This window comes from Calidris pugnax, unplaced genomic scaffold (assembly GCF_001431845.1).
Source record: "Calidris pugnax isolate Ruff unplaced genomic scaffold, ASM143184v1 scaffold141, whole genome shotgun sequence".
NCBI classification, from domain to species: Eukaryota; Metazoa; Chordata; class Aves; order Charadriiformes; family Scolopacidae; genus Calidris; species Calidris pugnax.
Genome location: NW_015090902.1, coordinates 1613306 through 1634505, shown reverse-complemented (window position 1 = coordinate 1634505; position 21200 = coordinate 1613306).

Sequence of the window (21200 nt, the reverse complement as noted above, 5' to 3'; positions counted from 1 at the left end):
AAAAACTGGAGCTACTCCCAAAAATACCTGGTGCATATGTGGCTGATCAGAAACCTTGTTGATTGAAGAGGCTTTTCTATCTATGTTCTTGGTGGAACTTTCAGAGTTTGTGTGTACTATGAACAGCTCAGGAACCTTAAGAAAAGACAGTGAATTCAGTCTGGAGCCAGAGAAGCACCTGCTGTGTGATACTTAAACGGAGAAAAAGCTTTGCAGATAAACTTCTAGCTGAGAAAGTACCTTGAAAATATGGGAGAGAAACCATATCCTGCTGTTTTATTTCCATTATGTATATGAAAATGAGAGCTTCCATATATTTTCTCAACATAAAATAAGTTTTACACAATTCCATGTAGCCTTTTTTTCTTTCTAGCTGGTGAAACCTTCAGCACATATCTACTAGCAAGTTACTGAACACAAAAGGATCATCAATAATCATAACTGGTAACAAAATGTACTGTTATAGGCAACTGATGCATAATGCAAGGCACATTTTGGGAGAGAAGGCCAAATCAAGAATTCATTTAGTTAATTAGGCTGTTGTTAAAACTCACCTGTGTGTTGGTCTTTGAGAATGCTTCACCTGCCATTCTCTCTAACTAACCTAAAATATGCAAACACTTCAAATCTAGACTTATTCACTGCCTAATCGAGACAGAAAAACTTGGGCAATGTAGAAGTTTAAGAATCTGTTTATATAACTTTATTTCTAATAATATAACTTTTTTTTTCTGCCTTTAACATCTTAAGTAATTAATCACCCATTCCTAGTAAAGGTCACTATTAGCAATTCACCAGTCTGTTTACTGTGACTGCCATTACTCTATATTCATATACTCTTTTATTTCCCTTGGTTGTTATTAAACCTTGTTTGAATAGATGGCAGAGTACCAGTCCTCTGTCATACTTAGGAAACGTTTTCTGACATCTTGTCCCTTAGTACAAATAGGATCTCACATCTCACATGCTCTAAACTCTCAGGACCAATGCCAACATCACCCAAACATAGGCACTTAAAGGATATGCACTGCAATGCCTGAATTTCTGAGAGAAACTGATTCTAATTCTTAAATAATGTGTCCAGAAGACTATGAATAAAATTGGCACAGTTAATAGCCATGAATCAGCTCTTTTAGTCAACATTCATTTCATTCTCTAAGAAGAAAAAGTGAAACTCAGTCATTTTTACTTCTGTCAGAGTTATGTTTTCTACAATAAGTCAAGTATTTTAGGAATATTTACATTACCTCATCAGTTAAATATTCCATTTATTTTATTAATATTTATTAATTTCAGACTACATGAGATGCATTTTAAGAAAAATAAGTGTTCTTAAAAAAAAAGAAGTTAAAATGGTAGTGTCAGCAGAGTTGAACATCTTGGTATGGGACTTTGCTGTTTGCACACTGAAATATTTTCAGAAAGTGGTATCAACTAAGCATTGAAAAGACTGTAGTGGACACAGTGCTCCAAAAGTGTCCAAAAGTGAAATGTCAAATCTACAAGGGCCACTTGTAGATTTGAAGGCTCCAGCTATTTTTTCTGGACCCTTCACTTGGAAGTATAATTGCAACTCTACAGTTTAGTAAACTTTAATCAGGTATATGAAAAAAAATAATCCAAATATTTCTCACCATGACTATAATGTCACCTCTACCGATCCTATTTTTAATTGGAAATAAATTTCCTTATGCAAAATTGTAGGCAGTGCTGAAGAAAAGATTTACTGTTTGACTAATTTGTCAGGGACCCCGTGTTTAACTGTATAATTACATTACATTAGCACAGGGATTACCCACATGACAAAGCTCTGACTAGTCACTAAACATTTGAAGTGATGTAGACCAGATTTTTCTACTAATTCATAACACAGTAGTTCCAAATGCAGAGCAAGATGAGACAGTTAACTACAGGGTGCATGTACAATTAGGTTTCACCGAGGTGAACTAATAACTCCAGTCAAGAGAAGCTGCCTTATTTATCCCCACAAACAAGGCAATATCCAAAGAACTACATAAAACCAGATATCCCTTGCTCTCACATCCTTTCAATTTTGTGGCATTAAAGCCATTTTACAGCACTCTTACTATCACGGAATTGTCAGAGTTGGAAGGGACCTTCTAGAGATCATCTACCTAAACTCCCCTGACAAAGCAGGGTTGTCCAGAGCACATCACTATGGACAGCATTCAGGTGGGGCTTGAAGATCTCCAGAGAAGGGGACTCCACACCCTCCCTGGGCAGCCTGTTCCAGGGCTCTGCCATCCTCACCATAAAGAAGTTTTTTCTCATATTTGAATGGAATTTCCTATGTTCCAGCTTGAGCCCGTTGCCCCTCATTCTGTCACTGTGAAGCACTGAGAAGAGTCTGGCTCCATCCTCCTTCAACCCACCCTCTAGATACTCTCAGCCTTTCCTCATCAGGGAGATGCTCCAATCCCTCAGTCATCTTTGCTGCCCTACACTAGACTCCAGCAGTTCCCTGTCTCTCTTGAACAGGGGAGCCCAGAACTGGACGCAGGATTCCAGTTGTGGCCTCCTCAGTGCAGAGCAGAGGGGGAGAATGACCTCCCTCCACCTCCTGGCCACACTCTTCCCTATGCAGCCCAGGATCCCACTGGCCCTCTTGGCCACAAGGACCCATTGCTGGCTCATGGAGAGTTTACTGTCCACCAGGACCCCGCTCCTTCTCCTCAGAAGTGCTTTCCAGCAGGTCCATCCCTAACCTATATTGGTGCCTGACATTCTTCCTCCTCAGGTGCAGGATCCTACAAATAACTAGGCGGGGTTTTTTTAGTTTTATTTTATATGAAGTGGGCTTAATTCTACAGTCCAGTACTTGTATAATGAAGGATCTTTAAGTAAAAGGTAGATTTTCAAACCACAAAGTATGTGCACTAGAAGGCATTCTGCTTCAGAATAACTCTGAGGTGCTGGATGAACAGTGGGCATATCTCTGCAGCTATGGTAGACCTGGATGACCTTCTGTGCAGAAACTGAATAGCTGTGAGCAATGCTCTCTTCTGGTGCAAGCAGACTGCTTCTATCACACTGAAATGTCATTTGCTATACCAGAACTTTACAAGCTTAAAAAATATCTCCCCTCCACACTACAGTTTACAATAGATGCCATAAGGAAATTCTTCCACATCAGGCCAATCCTAAAATTCAATAGATTTATAGTTTTAAGGGCAGAATATTTCATCTTGCTGCCCGTGTGACAAGACGTTCCACTCTCTGGTTTCTGAACCAAGACAGCAACCTCTGGCAGCGCTGGACAATACATCTTTTGAAAGAGAGTCAGGCTCAATGCAAATTTTTCTAGCAATTAAGAACATACTATAACTTGCCTGCTTTAAAGTCATTCTAGTGGTTAATCACCTTCATTCCTAGACAAATGGGCCTTTTCCATAATTTGAATTAGTTTACCTTCAGCTGCCAGCCTCTGAGGCTTATGATGACTTTTTGTAATTAAGAGGGTATCTACAGTCTAATACCTTCTGTCCATTTAAGTTCAAAAGAATCAAGTAATCTTATAACATGAAGGCAAAACACATGTTCTCTCTTCTCTGCTCTTCTTCTGCCCCACTGAGCTCTGGCTGCAGTCCTGGTGGAATATATATTTTGGCTTCTGCTAAATTTCATGCTTTTCACATGAACTATTAAAAGGTCAAGAGGTTGTAAAAGGGGAGGCAAAAGTGTGGTGGAGTCTTATGTACAGTTTAGGAAGTAGGGTCATTGAAAAGAAAGCACATATGTTCCTTCTAGCTACAAGTCTTAGACTTCATTATACTTCTTTCAATTACAATGAAGGTGGGGTACACAGGGTTCCATGCCTTAAAGGTCTCAGTTTTTTGTTTAATGGAAATTGGGGAGTAATAACAGAAGCAGAAATGCTTTGTGGCTTTCAGGAGAATAGGCTTTTTAGCAGAGTTAGCTCCATTAATCCCCTCTCAAATCTAATCACATAACCAGACAAAGAAAAACATCAGATTTAGTTTGAAGCAAGAGAGCTATAAATAAAGAAAACAATGAAACAGTCAGCCTATACCTCTTCAAACTATCTAGTGACCTTTTCATTTAGATGTTACCCTTAAAAAGCAAGCATTACATTAGCTTTTATATCATTTGCGAACCACAACCACAGGAAAATCTGGATGTTAAGTGAACAGCCTTGTTGCTGCAGATTCAAGAATGATATAGCATGCAATTATTGAAGTCACCAGTAGCAACTGCATAGTTCAATTTGGTATTATAGTCTTAAAGGTATTACTATTATTCTATTATGCTAAAGGTATTATACTCTTACACTATATTCCCTTCTCTTCTTTTCTAAAATAAATCCTTCTGTGTTTAAATTTGTCAATCTCAGTGCCAGCTAAAATTGAATTTATTTAGGAAAATGTGACTAACCTTCCATATCCAATAATTATAGCTTTCGTTAATTTTTAATGTTATTTAACTGAAATAAAAATTGATTCTTCTGTACCTTGGTTAACCTGTGATATCACTTCATACATTTCACTGATGAACTTTTAAGTTAAGGGTCATAGCTAAATTGTTCTGTCTAATTAAAAGAAAAGTTAATTCCTTGATGTCCACAGTTAACATTTCTCAGTTCTTCATCTTCTTGCAAATGCCAGGCTGTGCCACAACTGCTAGGAGGAAGTATGTTTCTTCTGGTAAAATCACTGGAACAGGGCTCAAGAGATCTGGCCCTGCTGCAGACTGTCTGCATGACCTGTGGCAAGTCACTTCATAGATATATGCTTTATAGCTGTACCTGTGGTCTGAAAATAATATCTGTCAGGTGTGGTAGGGGTGCATTCCCTTTATATTTAGGGGTCAAGAAGTAGCTCAGAATGCTGAATTCTACATGAAAAAATGAATTTGAGAGTATGACTGGAATAAGAAAGAAATAAAGGAGTTCTAAATTAGAGAAACTCTATTAATCTACTGGAAAGATAATATAGTAAAAGTACTGTTCAAAACCAAATCCATTACATGATATTGTGTAATATCAAGAAAATAACCCAACAACATTATAACTACTAGCAATTTTGGCAAAAAGCCTCTCCAGGACCAATTAGAGATAGGAGTATTCTTCACAACTCTATTTTTCTCCAGGCCCCATGTTTAATTACTGGCAATTCTTTTTAAGTCTCATTTCCTACTGAAAACACTACAGTGCAGTGTCATGCCTGAAAATGTGCTTCCCTCCATTCTTCCTATAGGGAAAACTATTCCTAGTGCTTGACTGTCACTGCAAAGGGATACCTGGAGGGGAAGGGCAGAAAAGGAGGAAGCAAACTATTGGAATGGTATTCCCAAGAGAATTTGGTCTCTTAGCAATCCTGGAGTACTGATGATCAGAGGGAAAGAATAAATACCTCAAATGGCTGCATCTGATTTGGCTGCCGTAAATCTGAGGGATTCAGCTAGCACCGAAAACGCTGTGCAGAGTTGTTGTTCTCTTCAACATATTACAGTCACTCCTAATGTGGTAGAGAAGGGATAGAAAAATCATCTTTATCCACTGTGTAATATAACTGCAGCTAAGTTGGCAAGATTCTTTAGAGAGCTCACACAAGTTTAAGATGCCTGCTGAAAAGAGCTTATACTCTGCAAACAGCTTGCACTACACAGCCAATGGGCAAGAACAGGGAGAAACTGCACTAATGAACAAGTTGGGCTGAATCATCTGGGGTGGATCATCTGGCAACAAGAGGCTGTTTTAAGTGCAGCAGTGCAGCAGAATTTAATGCATGAGAGAAGGTACTGTATACAAGGAGAATAGGAGAGAGAAAATACAGAATGGGGAAGGGCAGCCACAGACCTGACCTATGCCATGTTGCAAGCAATGAAAAAATTATAATCAATGTAGAACCCTAATATACTAATAAATAAACCCTAATTAACTAAACCTAATAATAATTACAATGACTGCTGTTGCTATTTCATATTGCTGTTCTGTCATTTCAGGATACTTATATCGACTCTATTCAAGTGTTAGAACAAACAGAAAAGACGGCCACTGCAAAAGTCTGAGAAGAATGGAACATCTTGTTTCATAGGGAGAAAGGAGGAAAAAAAGTTTTTGCTTTCATCACCTAGTCTTACCCAAGTTCTCTTCTTTTATTCCCTACCCCTGCACGTCGCCTGCCTGCCAGTCCTCTCATCTCCCCTTCTTTTGGTCTCACTTTTACTCAGCTGGTAGAAAAGTAAGACAAAGAAAAAGCAAATACAGTACGAGTGTACTTGGTAGACAGTGGGGAAAAGATCGAACTCCATCACCAAGAGGAGGTAAGATAAAGGGGAAAACAGAGAGAAAAGTCTTCTTCAGAGGCAGGGAATGAGTGGAACAGCCTTTTCTGTCTGACAAATCTAGGCAAGTAACCATGCACTGCTCACTCACAAAACTCATTTGTATATATGTACCTGAAGAGGAAAAAAGGTTAATTAAAGATCTGAAGTTCACAGTTATGCACAGAAATTCATTAAAGCTACAGTAACAAAAGCTGATTCAATGACTGCAGTACCTTTTTGTTGTTGGTTAGGATCAAAGTCATCAACTTTGCCAGTCTGGGACTTTCTCACAATAATAACGTTCAAATCACATCCCTCGGCTCCTTGCCTGCTGACACAAACTGTGGTCAGGTATGGAAGTATTAATGCTATTAATATTGGTGAGACTTACTCTGAAATCCTGCATGTAAGCATCAAAGCTCAATAAAGTTGATTCAAAACGGGTGAGAAAAGGTCCATTAAAATGACCAGTATGATGTAGAACTTACTTTGCATGAGCAAAAAAAAAAATAAATTCTTCAGCATAGCAGGGAAAAAGCAGCAAAACCAGGCTGAGTGAGGATATAATTGTCAAGAGAAGAAACAGCAGAGAGGCGAGTTCAAACAAAAAAAGCTATTGCCTAAAATGAGCAAAATAACATTTTATGGTAAAGGGCAGTGCTGGCACAAGAACAAATGAGTAAAACCTAGCTGTGACTCAGTTTAGCCTACAATTTACAAGATTTTGAAACTGAAAGAATAAGATTCTGTAACAATATTCTAACAGAAATATTGGCAAGAATCCATTTTTTGTTATTAACAGAGCTTATTATGATCAGAAGAACATGACTGATCATAATTGTAATATTTGATTGGGCATTATGATCCAAGTATCCTTATTTTTCTACTGCAGATGTCTAAGACGTAGCCAAAGATGGCTGCTAAAATTGCAGAATAAGGATTTATATCAGCAACAGTCATAGCAATATTCTCACATAAACTCAAAATTTAATGGTATTATTATTACTTCTCCAATTTTTCTTGTTTTGTAAAAATATCTCTGGAACACAGCAGTACACAGCCTTATCCTCTTACCCACATAGTCCCATTGCATCAGCAGCTATATGCATATAAATAGATACAAATTGTTGATGTCTACCTGTACCTATCAGTTTTTCCTGTATGTAGATCCACAGTTATAATACCTTTGTCCTAAGAGATGGCTGTTATCTGTGCCTGCCTGTTTAGCATTCTCTGTACCAGTTACACAGCAAGGGGACTATGTATAACAACTTCACCCAATGGGATGGTAAGTATTTCTTTAGCATGAACTCTGAAGCATAAGGATTGTATATATTATACTTTTTTTCAGTGTCATAGTAATGTTTAATGCTTTTTTAGCTCAGATACTGTCTTCATAACTGTGTAGCTAGAAAATTCCAGATGAATTTATTTTGCTTGGGAGAAGGCAACAGGGAATGGTGCTGCAGTTACCTCCTCCCAATACAGCATTGAGTAAGGAGCAACTACATGTGTGAAGCTACACAGCATGAACCAATAGCAACTTATATTAAACTACTGGGTTAAATCCATCAAACAACTTCTTTGCCATCAGTCAGCATGTTACCTTTAGTGAAGTGCTTTTGTTCTTCAGCAAAAACACCTCCAGGAACCAGAGGGACGTTAGAAGGTATATCCATAGCTACAACTACAGTAGAGATTGTAACAGACTTATAGGTATAAAGGCATAACCTTTTTTTTCTGGTATAGGGTTTTCAAAGAAAACTAAAATAGAAGGTCTATAACAGTATATTTTTGCCACTATTGCTATACCAGTGTAATTCTATGATCCCTGTTTTGGAATGGGATATCTGCAACCCCATTCTCAATGGTTTCCTGCCCTGCCTCTCCCAGCAAAACAAGAAAAAAAAATGCTGTGCCATTCACTTTGTCTATGTAATCAAGCTGAAAGAGCCCTGAGGGTTCAGGAAAAAAAAAAAGGCCACTACTCTGTGGCAGTAAACTAGAGGATTTCTGATAGTCAGCTGTCAACAAGCAATAGTTCCTTTGAGAGAAGATAGCAAGCAATGGAGGATATGATGTTTAAATTTCTTTGCATAACATTTGTGCTGCACAAAAGGTCAGTACTGACAGATGCAGACACACTTGTACTTACACTGTCTTGCCAAACCCAGAAAGGCACACCTAGAAGTGAGCTGGCAAGCCTATCTGTGCTTGCTGTACCAAATGAACTTTCTCTCCTGGGTCTCAGCCAGGTGAGGAGTTTATGTACATTGCATTTTTTATTAAGCACAGCATGCCCTGCACATCTGAAAGTCATCTTGATCCTCATATCATCAATACAGGGAACGGCCAAAACGTAAAGATTCACAACATATCTATTATCAATCACAGGAGATTAATAGACACTTTAATGCAGAGGTGGCCCTCTGGGCTGAATTCATAGAAAGAGTCTCTTCAAAATATCTTCTCTGATCTCCTGTTGCACAAAAATATCAGTTGTAATTCCCCACAAAATTTGTTTGTTTGGCCTGTTTCTAGAAAGTGGCTATTCCATAACCTTCTCTTAGACAGAAAAATACATCTAGTTTGTAACCTGTTTCTCTGTTACCTTCCTTTCCTATGACCCAGTGTATCCTTCTCAATATGAAAAAAGAACATTTCTATTTGTGACACTTCAAGTCTCTTTAAGAGATTGTGAATGCCAAGTAACTTGCCTGTACATCTTCACCTTCTGTTTGAACATGGGCCTAGCAGGTATAGAAGGACCCCCATGTTTTGATTGTCTCTGGCACTTCATCTCCTACATTGCTGCATGCAAACAGGTGCCCATTCAACTCTCGTGCACTTTTCATCACATGATGAGAAGCTGTGGCACCATGTGAAGAAGACTGCCAGCATTTTGTTCTCATGGTAGATGTTCATTTGTCTGTTCACTGTATGGTAACAGCACAAACCCTTTAACTAGATCCAAAGAAGTGGTCAGGTTTAGATAAACCTTAGAGATGGCTCCTCTGATTTGAAGCAGCAGCAACATACTGTGAGAGGCTGCTAGTCCAGCTGGAGCTTCCTGTGACCCTGTCATTGCAGTCAATTTTTTTTCTGTCACTAAAAATACATCAATAATGGGTAATATTTAGAGCAGAGGGCATAAAGAAGAAAGACGAGGGCTATGGATCTGGCTGCTCTTTGCAGTCCTGCAGGTTCTAACCCATGATCACCTTCTGCTCTTGGCCTCCTGTTTACAAGATTCCCATTTTGGAAACAAGTCCATCTAGGATGTACTGAGACTGTATATGTTTTTTCCACAATAAACTTTCCTTGCTGGGCAAGTAAATTATTATAGCTATTTATTGTGTAAAGTGAGATTTTTTTGGTAAAAATTTGTGTGTATATATAATTGAATCTGTTGGTTTTTAATTTATGGAGTGTTTTCTTCTTTTGCTTTTGTAAAGGATAACCAAGAGAGCCTGACTGACCTTCTCCACAGCAGGAACAATTATATGTGCCAGTTTCGTTATATCTTCTCTTGTGCTTATTCTTTCCATAATAATTAGCCCTCACTTCTTTAATCTCCCTTCATATGGAAACTCCCATCAAAGGCTTCCACAGAGAACCAGATTTGGTTTTAGAAAAGAAAACTTCTGTTAAACAAATCGAGAAGCACTTTGAGGAAAATGGAACAAACGTATCAAGATAAAGGGGGACAGCATAAAAAATTAAAAGTAAGCTTTCTTTTCTTTGCATACTGGAAATACCTCAGGCTAAGAGCTTATTGAACAGGGCACATATATTATTATCTCCTTCTCAAGGGACTTGCTACCAAAGGCTTTTTGTCCTCACTATTAGTTATGTTGGCAGGTGTTCCTCGCAGCTCAGAACTTGGCCATTTGGAAATCATGATTTAAGTTATATCAGAATCTCAGTCTCCTGACAGGTGCAATTTGATGTCATTCTGTGCTACACAAAAATATATTTTTTAAATGCAACACATTGGGCTGCTACTTTTTTCCTGGCATAGAGCAGAACTTTACTGAACACTACCATTTGATCTCAGCACATGGCTTGGAGCTCAACTGATTGATTGTTGCTAATGTTCATCGTATTCTTGTGAACCTGTCTCTGCTATTATATGACTTTAGTTTAATCTCACTAATAAATCCACACTTTTAATTTTAGCAAGTTCACCACTGATCTTACAAAGTCAGATTTTGCATTCCCTGGATCCTGAGGGTGTGGATGAAAAGAAAGTCCTGTCCTGCACACTGAAGTTCATCAGAACACAGACATTGGGATAGATTGTGTCATACAGAATTTCGGTAAAGGCAAACCAAGGGGTTTTTTTGCACAATATATTTTCCATGAGAATTTCAAATGACATGTGTTATGACCTTTCTGCCAGGCATGAAAAAGGACAAGAGTCACCTCCCTGTGCTTCTGCTAAAACGTAGTTAAATGCCACCTCCCAGTAGCCTGGGAAAATACATCATATCACCTGAGTGCTCCAAAATGATGAGGACTTCCCCACATGAGGCCATGTCTTTAGATAAGCGAGCTGAAGAGTTAGAGTTTTGTGGAGTGGGGGAGGACAAGAGAAACATATTAAGGCAATTTGAAAAACCTAAATAATTGAAAGAAAGGAACATTGTCACTCCTGGGCTTTGTTCATTATCAGCCTGTCCTCTTCCTACAGCTGTCAGTATGTTGGCAGAGTGCCCTTCTCCTTCCTGGGCTATTCACCACTCACAGTTTGTTGCCCAGCCTCAGAGAAATCCAACTATTTGGCACAGTCATCCACTGTTGTTCCTAAGTGATATATAGTTTCCTGGGACTCTATTAGCAGTATGAGCTGAAGCACTAATGAATAAGGAGCACCAGACTTACTGTCCAAGGCTGCTGTTTTGGGGACCTCAACCTCAACAGCTGTTGTTTTTGCCCATTGCTCTCAATTGATGTTCTGAGCCATATGGAGGCATGCTCCTTGTCCTCTCTCAACTCTTCTGGCTGTCTTTCACAAGAAGCCCTGCAGTGAGTCAGCTTTTGTTTAGGATTCCTTCCTCAGAGACTTGACAGACCTCTCGTCCTAAGAATACTCTCCGTGGCTTTCTTGTCCATCCATTGTGAACCAGGAATACAAAGATTGTATTCACCTCAACTTTGCAGCACATCTTCCTTTTACAAGCCATCATGGCCCAAAGTGTTATCTCATAGGTATGCAGTCGATGTATGATGCTGCAGGGATCTGTGTGTGTGTGCCAACACATGCTGGCAGCTGACCTCTTCCCTCAGAGGGTCTGACATTCTCAGGACCTATAGATTGCCCCTCTCACTGTTCCCCAACAGATGTCAACAATTGCATCTTGCTTTCAGGCTTCCACCTGGGGTTGAGACATTTCCAAATTACATGAACAGGCCACAAACATTCGAAAAATATAAGATTGCATTTTAACACAGCCATTGTCTGTGCTCATGTGTATATGTTGTGCTTTCAATATGGATGCTGTGTCTGTCGGTAAAGGAATATGAAATCCACTCTGTCTTCTTTTAGAAGAATTTTAGAGTAACATCTTCCCTAAAGACAGTCAAGCTTATTTTGTAACAGTCACAGTATTTTATGAAAACAAACATCTCAATAGCTTTTTGTTGGAAACATTTCGGTGTTTTGAAGTCAGAGGTTTTCTCAGAAGTTAGGACACAACATTACAAAGGGTTGACTGACTGTAAAATGAGATTTTCCAAATCAATTATGTCATTGATTTATCTACATGGGTAGCTCACCTCCTACAGTACCCAGGAAAAGCACCTCCTTAAAGGGTAATGCACCAATCCAATCAGCCGTTAGCTATGTATGTTGGCTTTATTTGGCATGTTATCTATCAGAAAGTAAGATACATGTTTCTTACCGAACCTCATCAGATGCTAGTCTTTTTCCTGAGGCAAAAGGCTAGATGTTTTATTCTCCTGCAAAAAGAATTTTTTTCGAGAACTCAATTGAAGAAGTTTGAAAATAGTTTTGAATGGATCTGGGACAGAAATCTGTCCAAAATTTCAATCTTCCTTTTCCCAAAAATTGTGCTGGTCTGCACATTAAAGCAGACTTGTGCCTACATGTCAACTGGAATAAACCTCGGTCCTTGTATGATCTTAACATGACCTAAGTATGATTTGAGTACAGCGTTGACTGCATACTTCCCTCTGCTTGAGAAAATTGCAGCATATAAGAACCACGTAAACCCATGGGCATAACCTCCCTCGCCCAGTAGTCATCAGAGTTGAGTCTTCTGAGGAGCTGGTGAAAGTTATTCCTGTTCAGTGGAGAAAAGGAGAATAACAAAGAAACTGTATCAGAAGAATGTGTTCAGGGGATGCTTGTTACCACTCTTGAGATGAGGCACCACTCATGACTCAATTGTGAGTTGAGAGTTTGATATACCCTAATTGTACATCAGGAATTAAGAGATTTAAAAAAGGTATCCTCGATCATATAGCTCTTGAAAAAAAATAAAGAAAACCCAAGCAAACAAAAAGCAAACAAAAAGCAAAACTTACTATCACCCACAGTGATAGTAAGTAAAGTATTCCTCTGAAAGAACTGAGTAAAAACAGGGGGGATAAAAACTGTAGAAATGGGCAAGGTTGGGAGAGAATCTTCCTCTTTGTAAGGTTCTTTGTACTGGTTTATTCTGTCTTTAGTGACATATAGTCCTTGCTAGATTTATATACTATTGAGCATGATATTGAAAATGATTCATGCTTTTGTTGCTGATTGGATTATTCCTATCTTGTACAGCCTATCTTAAGCAAAAAACTAGCTATTCAGAAATCTGCAGTTCATACTTTTTTTCCAAGAATTATAAATTCAGCATCTACCATAGAAGCTTACCTCCCATCTATAGTGTTTTGAGTGCATTATAATTGGTCTACTGTGAAGTTTTTTTAATTTATTTATCACTTTATTTCTACCACATCCTCACAAAGTTTATCTCCACAAAGTATTGTACTCTGACCAAGGCCCTTTACTATTTTCAAGTTACGAGTGACCATGCTTGGACTTCAGGTAGATATGCGAGACAAACAGGATAGAGAACTGTAGAAATAAAGAATATTGGACTCATAAAATAGTTTAGATTGGAAAGGATCTCCAGATGTCATCTAGTCTAACCCCAGACTCAAAGTAGACCAGGTTTCTCAAGACTGTGTCCTGATCACCTCCAAGGATGGAGGCTCTACAACCCATCTGGGCAACTTCTTCAGTATTTTATCACTCTTATTGTTAAAAAAATAAATCTGAATATTGAATCACAACTTCACATGTACTGACTTGTGCCCATTGCCTCTTGCCATGTTGCTGTGCACCTCCAAGAGCAAGGTTCTGTCTCCTCTATATCCTCCAGTTCTCTAGTTGTAGACAGAAATAAGGTGTCCCTTCTTTTTCCCATCTCCAAGATGAACAAACATAAGTCTCAGCCTGGTCTTGTGATGTGTGCTTCCTCCTCCTAGGCTTGGGGGTCCTCAATTGGACTCACTCCAATACATCAATGTTTTTTTGGCATGTATTCATGGCAGAAGAAACACTTTGCAAAGAAGATGGAATTTCTGCTTTGATCTAGAGGTGTGGGAAAGGGGACATAAGAGAGAAAGACCTTAGTGTTAACAGCCCTGATAGAAGTCTCCTTGCCATGGCATCAGATAACAGCAGTGTTGGGCCCAAATTTCAAGATATGTGTTTTTATTTCTCCTAAGAAGGCAATAACCTTTTTTTGGTTTTGGTGTGGTTTTTTTTTATTTTCCTAGTCCAGCATGTTAGATTTTCTTTGTCAGAATTTCATGAGATTCCTACAAACCAAAGATATTGGCCTCTAAAAGAACCAAAGAACACTCCCACACCAATTTTGTTCATAACCTCCTGGGAATCAAATCCTGTGGATGCTTGGAATTGGTAGTTAATTATTATGGACTGTATTGGTAGTTGAAACACATTCCACGAAGATCTTTAAAAGTACTTAAAATCATATCAAATACAATGTATTGCCCAAAAACTAAACCAAAACCCCAAAAGACCCTTTATTTAACAATGTGAGAAATAGAGAGAAACAGATAAAATAATATATGCTCTGTTGTTCATGTTTCTCTAAACATTATCTGGATTTATGGGTGTTTAGGATTTGTGGAATCCACTGGAGCATTTATCACGCTTACACAATGCTTAGAGTGTCTTGCAATTCACAGCTTCTCTCTTTCTCTGCTGCTCTAATGCTAGTCTCACTAATGCTAGTCAGCCTAAACATTCTATACACATGGTCTAACCTGCACTTGTGAAGTGTTTAAATTTTCCTTAACAATATCCTACTTACTTTTTTCCAGATCATGAAATTTGTAATCCATGAAGTCTAGTTTTCACAGGTTACTTTCTAAGTCCATTTCCAGAAAGCCAAACAGAATTTTCAAGGCATATAATATTCCTCAACTTTGGCGCAGAAGGACCTCCCTATCCCAGGGTAAGACCCTGGCCATGTGTTATTGAGTTCTTTTCCTTTCCCTTTTCTCAGAGCTCACAAAAAAAAAAAAAATTAATTGTATTTTATGGAAAAAAACCAGAGATTTTTTTGCTTCAATTGTTTTTCCTAAATAGAATGTTCATTTTCTGAGCAGACTGGAACCCACATGCTCATGTTTCCTCACTTGAGATGCAGGCAAAGCTCTTCTTGCAAGAGAGGGTACTGAGCAGGATCATCTAAATGTCACAGGAAGAAAAAGGACAAGGAATAGAATTTACTACTATTCAAAAGAAGAAACAATGGAATCAGGTATTTTATGGTATAGGAGAAATTTTGTGGCCTAAGTTCTTTATAAGGAAATATGCCTACAATAACAAGGTGTTTTGTAAACTATCACACAATCTTACTTGAACTTTATGAGTCATTCTTCACCAACATCACCTTCACCTTAGCCTTAGAGAAACTTGTCGATAGATTTTTCTCAGTACCCATTGAATTTCTTGATGCAGAATTTCCATGAAGCTGAATATATGCGCACTTAGTAGCAGGACACTAACTGGGTACGACATGTGAAGTTGATATAATTGACCATTATCAGCTCTTGTTATTCGGACAATCATGAGACTCTAGGAGCTCTTCAAATTGAATGTCTTACTGTGACCAATGGTTGATCCATGTCATAGTTGTAACTCCTTGTGCTTGAGCTAATTGTCTCTGGGGTAAGAAGAAAGAAATATTCTTCTCGTACAAGATTATAATACCATCCTGCATTTAATAGCTACTTAAAACCAACTTGTGCTACGGTACTAGTGGAATTGTTGACGAAAATAGAACAGGCTGTATTGCAGTGAGTTCTACTTATTGTACTAATCAGAACTGTCTCATTGTCGCTTTGGGCTTTGCCGTGTTTGTTGTTGTGTATGCCTGTTATCCCATTTTAGTTTTACTCTAGCTGTTTAAGGGATGTCTTTTTATGACACGCAAGCACAGCATCCAGCAGAATGACTCCTGGCTGGGAACTACGAGACACGACTACAAAGCACTTAATAAAGAGATTACTAACAATGACAACAACAACAATCACTACAAAATCAACAGCAAAACCCAGTTGTTATTTAACAACAGCAATGAACAGTGTTAATGGTCATGTAATTGTTATTACTACCGCTACTACCTGTCTGTACTTTAGATGGTTTCTCTCAGATTTCTGGAAATGGGTAGGACCTTGGAGGCTCAGAGCTGTGCTTTGCTTGAATGCACTCTTTTTCTAGCAAAAAATGAGAGGTTGGGATAAACAATACACCAGATCTATTACTGTTGAAAACTGTCAACACTTACTTCCAGGTAAACAAAGTGACTGAAAGTGTAACACAGTACTTTTTTAGGTCCCTACTGATGATTTGTTGTTGTGGCTAAGATTAGCTTCATAAGAGAAAGAGTAAAAATATGACTAAGGCTGAGCATTAGATGCTTTGCAATTGAGTAGAAACACACCCACAGATTAGGAAATTGGACTGTCCCATAAAAGGGATGAACTAAAAAAGGAATCCACTTTGCAGAAGGGAGCTGCCTAAGCTCATCTGCAGGAAATGTCAAAAAAAAAGAGAGGATAAGTTATATGCTTAATTTCAGAAGAGAAGGATAAATTTCCCTCTGCTTTGGATCTGCAGCTCGAAACTCTCCTAGAGGTGAGCATCCAACTTCCTTTTTTTTTTTCTTTTTTTTTTTTTCCCCCTAAAACAATAGTGATGCTGCTTTTGTCTTCAGTACATATTCAATTGTCAGAATACCATGGAATGTGAGCATACCAGGTTTAGTTGTCTAATCTAAGGCAACATTTTAAACTTCTGCATATACAAATGCACAAAGCCCTAACCTCTATGGGAAGGCCTCTTGCTTTCCAGGAGAGGAATTCTTTGTTCATGCCTGTTGAAATGCTTCTAATACGCAAAATAATTAAATTTTGGTGGAAACAGAGCAAGGCTGAGAACAGCTTTATAGCCTGTATTTTGGCACTCCTTTGGAAGACTGAAGTTTAAACCAGCATTGTAACCTCCACTTAAAATTCTGTAGAAAACTGAACACTCTAAAGTCAGAATGATTTACATCTGTCTTTTCTGCACTGCTGCACTGTTTCTTCTCACTGTTTTGGAAGGACAAGGATCCTTGTATGTGATTTCCAATAAGATACCCTAAGAAATGGATATTAAGGGGCAATGGCTTCAAACTGGAAGAGGGGAGATTTAGATTAGGTATTAGGAACAAATTCTTTACTGTGAGGGTGGTGAAGCACGGGAACAGGTTGCCCAGAGAAGTTGTGGATGCCCCATCCCTGGAAGCCAGGTTGAAGGCCAGGTTGGATGGAACTTTGAGCAACCTGGTCAAGTGAAAAGTGTCTCTGTTCATGGCAGGGAGTTGGAACTAGATGATCTTTAAGGTCTCTTCCAACCTAAACCATTCTATGTTTTTATGAAATGTCCCACGTGTGCATTACACAAGTTTGGCTTACACACAGAAGTGAGATACTCCCTGAGATATTCGACTGTGTCCCAGTTTGTTTAGTGGTGTACAGATATAGCACTTGAAATCTTAGCATTTGGACCAAGACTCACAGAGGTTTTTAAGGTTCTGAATCTGAAGCATTCACCATTGCTTTTACTCTCAGTTAATTAAAAGCTGGCAGGATAAATCCCCTTGGGAATCAGCTTTCTAGTAGCTACAGACTTTTAGAGGCTTAGGCACTGGCTGAGTAAGGTCTTATAAATGCTACTGGCACCTGCATTTTAGAAACCCTGAGGTGTTTGAAGTAAAGAGCTTAATTCAGTCTTGTCAATCTAGCTCCTTCTGTCTATCTTTAATCTTATTTCATCCTGTCAGAGCTGAAGTTTCCTCAAGAATAGATTTACCTTTGTGCTCAGCATATATTTGATGGTAATAGTTATTTGGTGTTTGAGGACATACAACTGTACTGAGAGCTATGCTGTTTATGTCGACCAAGGTTCTTTGGGTGACATACTTTGAAAAATATTTTTGTTTTACTAACTATTGTATTATCATTCATCTTTGTTAATGTGGCTTTATTATCAGACAAATATGACTTCATTCTTTGGTTAAATTACAAGTCTGGATACTAAAGGAACTGTTTAGATATAATAGATTTAGACTTCTGTAAGATCTTGTTTTAGAACTTCATGAAATTTTGATTAAAAAATATGCACTGTACAGTATCATCCAGGTACATATTAAATGAATTAAGAAGTAGTTTGTTCACATATTTCAGAGTATTTGTGGATGAGCAATCATTATTAAATAGAGATAGTCCTGGTGGAGGTACACATGAATGAAGAACTAACACTATCATCCTGTATGCAGTTGTAACACTACAATACACAACATATATGACTGACACACAGATGTCAGAGTGACAAGCTAATAAGGGCAAATCAATTACATCAAGGAATCAGAGCTTCTCAACAAGCCAGGTCACCTCATGCTAAAGGTGAATGCAAAATAAATTCTGAAGAACTAGGAACACTGGCTGTGTCTACACAGTAAGACATTGTCACCTGGAAGATAAGACTTCTAAAACGCTCTGAGTCACTACAAATTAGTACCTGAACATGAATCTCCGTGCAAAACAGTGGCATAAAAAGCTCAAGTTTGGACTGGGATTTGAGGAATTATTTTATCACTGTATGATGCATTGCTGGGACTAGCTTGGGAAAACAATATATATGGTTGTGTTGTAACTGCTGAGATTGACTTCAAATATAGACATGGTTCTGTTTATTGCTTCTTTTAAAAAAAAAGACACTGGGAAATCTGAAATAGAGAAGAGAGCTATTACAGTTATTGAAGAGCCGAAGAAAAGGCCTTACCAATAGACTTAAAGGAATCAGTGTCACTTATAAAAAAAAAGATTGAAAGGTGACTTAATTATAGTTCATAAGTATCTTCCCAGGGAGAAAATATTGTGTTTTAATGGATTCTTTAATCTACTGAAGAAAGATGTAACAAATCCCCTTAATATATTTGGCAATCACTTTCCTCATCAGTGAAACACATATACTTCTGAATGAGAATATGCAAGTTAGCAGTGTTCAAGAGCAATAGAGAATAATTAAGGGTAGAAATAAAGCAGGATGTTATGGGCAATTAAAACTACAGGAGTAATTTTGCTAGGGAGGCTGTAATTTTTTCCAAATGGATTTTCTCAGAACACAAGGCCACAAATTCCTATTCCTTGTAAAATCACTTTATAAAGTATCACAGCTTCTTTAATGACCAAAGTGGTCAGGACTTCCATTTTCTGCACCACTGTGAGGTGTTTTAAGTGTCACAGTGAGAAAACAGAGCAGTATCTTTTTCTCACATGGGTTTCTCTCAAGCTGTGCTCAGCTCCCAAGGCACCCATATTCTGTTCATACAACTGTGTAGCCACATCAGTAATGACTTCTCATGGCTGTGACAGGTTTTGCACAGAGGAAACTATTCCCAGTGGTACATTGCATCTCATTGTGTATGAACACCATGTCATCACATGCTCTTGGGGTGTGAAAAAAATATGGGTAGCTGCTCATATCTGTCATTTGCTAGAACAAAGACTAAGCTGACAACTGATATAGTGGCTCGTGTTAATTTGACAATGTTCACTTGAGACTGAGACCAGAGCATTTATCTGTTATCTAAGCCAAACTCCTGTCATACAGATGAACAGGTAGGGCATTCATTGTTTTTGTGTCACTTTGTCCCCTAAGCGTTACAAGGACAAAAGAGCAGGAACTGTTTTATATCTACTTTCTGCCTCAAGCAATGTTGAGTTTGGCTCCAATTGCCTGGGAAGCAGAGACTTGCTTTTCCAATAGAAAATCATTTTGTGATGAAGTTTAGAAAGTGACAAAAAATCTTGATGTCTACACACAGTGATTGCTATCACTGAATTAAAGCACAGCCCCTGGGGAGAAGAGAATGTGGAGCAAACAGCTATACAGAAAAAATCATGAAAGACAGAGAGCAGAAAAGTGAAGTTTATAGAGAGGCAGAATAAAAAGGGAGGCTTGGACGCTGTTGAAGGCCTTTACGTCTGTCTCTGACTGATGTGGAAGTGATGCCCCCTATTCTGAGCTCCCAGTTCTAGGAGAAGAATGGTACTATGAACTCATTAATTCTCCTTATCTATCCCTACAAAGAAAAAATTTTAAGATAAATGAAAAAAAATTCTCTTCCCAGTAGTCCCGTAGCAAATGTGTACATGATGATCTTATGCCAAGATTTCTCTAAATCACACAAACTTAAAATCTCTCCATCTTTACTCTCAGTAAACAAACCTTTGATATCTCCAACACTGTCTTTTCAAAATCTTAGTATGAACATAAAATAATGAAAAAAAACTACAAGTACTTTGTGAACATGCTTTTTACCATGTAGTTTTTTGAATACTGAAATTTTCTATAGCGTTTTTTAGGGTTTGTAGGTTTGTTTTTTTTTTTCCCTGCAGTTTTGATGACTAGAACTTGTTTGTAAAAATGCACTTTAAAAAAAGCCACGGGTTTGCAGGCAGCAAGACTCTTGAAGTTGGGGCTTTTGAAAATTCATGACAGTTATGAAACACAGGATAAAATAATGAGGCTTGCCAGCACAGAATGAATAAAATGAGAGAATAATCCTTGTCCTTCTGTCCCAGATACCTAGGACACCTACAAGCTTTTGCATGTAGGGTCTGCATTTACAATCAGATATTTTACTGGCACACTTGAAATAGCAGTTTTCTGATTTGTTCATCTGAAGGTTGATGCAAGGATTTTCTCAATAAAGCAGCCTTGACTTAGGAACTCACTTTGGACAAGGAGTAAGCATTAAAGTTGTATGAAGAAAATGCACCAGAAAAACTTGAGATTCAGTAGAAAGAATCTTTGGTGATGTAGAGAAGTGTCTTCCCTGATCTCTCTGGTTTTGTTGGGGTTTTTTAATCTATTCTAAATTCTTTCTGGTTTCGGAAAAAAAAAAAAAGGCTTATTTACAGTTCAGGGGATCTGAAAAGACAGGAACATTTCTTTGGCAGAAGCCTTAGCTTAAGGTGGGCTTTCTCTTCTTCCACTGCCCGTATGACAGTTTGGTGCAATATGCCCTTGGTTTTACAATTTGTGTAGTTTGTGGCAGGGTCTTACAAACCTCTGAAAAAAATTGATGAATGGAGGCCATATAGATACCGTTGTGAAGCCAAATCAGAGTGTCATTGGATGCATCATGTTGGGGATTGCAAATGTTTAAAGCATGTTATTGTTTTCTTACTCTGCACCTTTTATCTTGATCATTGAATTTCAGTAGTATGAAATAAATTTATTTCTACCTTGAAGACAGAGACTGCTGGAAAACTCCAGGCACTTCTATGGCTCA